This window comes from Melitaea cinxia, chromosome 14 (genome assembly GCF_905220565.1).
Source record: "Melitaea cinxia chromosome 14, ilMelCinx1.1, whole genome shotgun sequence".
In the NCBI taxonomy this organism is placed as follows: Eukaryota; Metazoa; Arthropoda; class Insecta; order Lepidoptera; family Nymphalidae; genus Melitaea; species Melitaea cinxia.
The window spans coordinates 2,482-6,388 of NC_059407.1; the positions used below are offsets into that span (position 1 = coordinate 2,482).

At 31.9% G+C, this 3,907-nt stretch overlaps 1 pseudogene; it reads left to right on the forward strand.

The window, feature by feature from the left end:
* The first annotated feature begins 1,014 nt into the window (after window positions 1-1,014).
* LOC123660044 lies at window positions 1,015-1,133 on the forward strand (annotated as a pseudogene).
* Window positions 1,134-3,907: the final 2,774 nt, after the last annotated feature.

Sequence of the window (3,907 nt, forward strand, 5' to 3'; positions counted from 1 at the left end):
TAAATGACGTTAAAAAAAATTATAGATTAAAAAAAATTACTAAAAGAACCACGCTTTTATAGCTAATCGAACTAAAAAAGTAGAAAATAATTTTTAATTACAAAGAGTTTTTATTACAGTAGTAGAAGATCGAACAATCAATCATATTAATGAATTACTTCAAAATAAAACCACCCAAAAAATGTTTGTGCTTTTGATTTTTTTTTTTTAATTATTTAAACTAAACCATAAAATATTCACTTAAGCATGTAATTTTATTTAATTTTTTTCCGTATTATATACTTTGAATAATAGCTAAATAAAAGAATATTTATTTTAAATGATGGGCGTATGAAGGTTCGTAGTCACCTTGGACAGGAAGTAGAACGTGGAGAGAGAACGACAACGGCAAAACAGAATTTTACTAACAACTTTTTAATTATTAACTAGCGACTCGCCCGGGCTTCGCACGAGCAATGCTGATACTAAATATACTTACAGAATGTCTTTATATACAACGTTCACAGCTTTTTAACCGACTTCCAAAAAAGGAGGAGGTTCTCAATTCGACTGTATTTTTTTTTTATGTATGTTACATCAGAACTTTTGACTGGGTGGAGCGATTTCGACAAATTTTCTTTCAATCGAAAGGTGGTGTGTGCCAATTGGTCCCATTTAAATTTATTTGAGATCTAACAACTACTTTTCGAGCTATATCTAATAATGCGTTTTTACTTGGCGCTTTTTTCGTCGACCTACGTTGTATTATACCGCATAACTTTCTACTGGATGTACCGATTTTAATAATTTTTAATTTAATCGAAAGCTTATGTTTGTCATGTGGTCACATATAAATTTCATTGAGATCTAATAACTACTTTTTGAGTAATCTTTGATAACGCGCAGTTACTTGAGTATTTTTTCGTCGATCTACGTTGTATTACTCGTCGATGTAATTGAAGTCGGTTTTTTTTCGTTTGCGAGCAAACACAATTATTTGTTATTAGACAATACAAAACATGTTTTATTTAGAAGTTAAACGTCCATACCATGTTGAATACACCTGTTCTCGTCCGATCACCAAAGATAAGCAACGTCGGGCGCGGTCAGTGCTTGAATGGGTGACCGCCTGAGAACACCGCTTGACGTTGGCTTTTTGTTTTTTTTTTCAGTTTTGTTTTTGTTTTTTCTTTTCAATTAGTATTTGTAATTTAGCTTACCTGAAAAAAAAATTAAAGATTGCATAATGAAAATAATTTTTTATTAGAATATCTATTCTTCGAAATTCGAGATACGAAATGTAAACAGTCTATAATTTAACAAAACACATCATTTTCTTGCGGATAATTTATTCTTTCATGGCATACACAGAATGAAACATTAAAGGACTTTTTTACAACTTACAGAAAACGTCGTGAAAAATAATATTTATAAAATATATTTTGGCTCGTCTTGGCGGGGGCACTACCGTGCTCGATAAAACAGAGCCACCTAGCGTGTGCTATAGAAACTACTAAGATTGTTAAATTAATATCAATAGTATTACATTGCAAACTGATATCTAGATAGCGCTTGAACGGAAATCTAAATCTTTAGATTTTTTTTTAATTAGTTTTGTTTGATTAGTTGTTTTTTCAATGAGTTTGCCAAGTTTCACTTCTGACATGTGTACTTTGTACGAACGCAATTCTTTTATTCATAGTCTATGTATGATGGCTCACATCCTGTTACTTTTCTACTGCTTCCTGTTTAACCCAAAGACGCCTTGCTATTTAAAAGCGCTGGACTCACCATCGAATTAGAGAAAATAAGCTTTAGTTCCTAATTGGAAGCATGCAATGTTGAAATTAATACGCCTCAACGCTTTGAAAATTAAAATGTAAATAAAAAAGGCATGGGCACTTAAGAGCCTATGGATTTTAAAACTTATATTTTTTTTAAAATAGTTACGTAGTAAAATATATCTTGATTTCAATATAGTACTATTATAGACACACTACACAACTTCTTTAAAAAAAATAAGAAAAAAAAGAAAAACATTTAATCCTGACGATCCTTATTTCTAAATAATAATCTAGTAATCTTCAATCTTTAGTAAAATGTCAAATCATTGGGACACTGATATATTATGATAGTGTTTAAATCAAATCTGAACTTTTGAAGTGGATCAAAATGAAGTCCAAAGGAGTCGGTTACAGACATACAGGTGAAGCTAATATAAAGCGTGTATATTGACACGTTTAATATTAGCTTATTATTTACACGCTTTATATTATTTATTCATCTTATGACGATCCAATAGACGAGTACAACGACAACAAGGAACACGTTGCGAGAATGTAAGGTCTATGTTTCAATTTATTATTGCGGGATATATTATACTCGGCGATTTCTTCCAAGATTCGCTTTGAAATTTATTAGTAATATTCTAAAAAAACTAAATGGTAAGGCTATAGACAATCGGGATCTAATTATATTTTCGTTACAAAAAAAAAAAAAAAAAAAAAAACGCGCTAACGCTCACTCATGCTCCGTTCCGCAGCGGAGGCAGCCTGAGCCGCTCCTCTACGCATTCGTTCGCGCGATTTCGCGCAGCGGGCGAGGGCTACCCTCCAACCGCGCCTCCGGCTTCAAAAAAAACACGGGGTAGGGCAGACCAAGACCACGTGGACAATGGGTGCTCCGATTCGGTTTTCGGTATTTCGCGAATTTCTATACCTATATTCTAGCACACCCCTCCCCCATTCACCACCTCTCCCCCAAACCCTATAAATTAGATCCCGATTGTGTATAGAAAAGCCAAAGCATTAATGTATAACGACTACTGACCTGATGGCATCGCATTATTTTGCTGCGTCGTTGAGACCAACTCTGCAAGCAGCAGGCGTATTTAATCTCCAATTACGTAATTTCAACCAGAGTTCAAACAATTCGACTTACATACAGTCATTTTCACGAAACATTTCACTTCACTTTACACAAATTATTAAGATGTAAAAAAAAAAATATCTATATAAAATTTTATTAAGTCACATATCGTTAATAACTACGATTATTTTTACGATATTTACTAACGAATACATAAACAAAAGGCGTCCGGAAGAATAACGGCTAATGACTAACGGTCATTATGAGGCACAGGAGTAAGACTGTCATATTAAGGTTGTTCAAATTATTACTAGCCAATTGCAGAGCGCGCTGAAACCGTTACTCCTTTTTCAAATCGGTTCTTTCCCTCTGGGAATGTTTTTTGGGGACATATTTTTTTTTTAGGGTATTTTCTTGGGAACTCTTAATTCGTCAGAACATAATATATTTTTAATATTAAAAAAAATTCTTCATTTATCAATTTACGAATATATTTTAGCAATTTATAATATATAATTCCTTACTAAAGCAAAGTATAAGAAGAAAAGGGAAAGTATAAAAAAAATTTCAATTTTAAAATCCTTTGAAAAATAAAATCTTATAAGAAAAACATTAATCTGACTGATTTTTAAATAATTTCAATTTTTGGTTTAGGGGGTTTGTTTCCAATTTAGCGCGTACATACAGATAATGTAAATGATTTGACAAGTTACGCGTATTTGAATGTCACTTAAATTATGCATTTAATTTCATACTCAACTTTATATTTAATTTTTTTTTTTTTTGTTCTTAAGCCAATCAAATGTTACATGAAATTAATATGAACCAAGGTTTAGTAACGTTACCCATTACCGTTAGAAAATAAGTTAATATTTATTGACATTAAGTTTAGTTTTTTTTTAACAGTAATAATGAGACGGAAACGCTTTAAAACGCTAAGTTTTACCGGTAAATAGAAGACAGATTGATTGTCACATAAAACTCTCGTAGATAACCGAGTTTAACTTTAGATAATTTACTTAGACCAGTTGATAATACGTCGTTCACGCCATCTACAGCC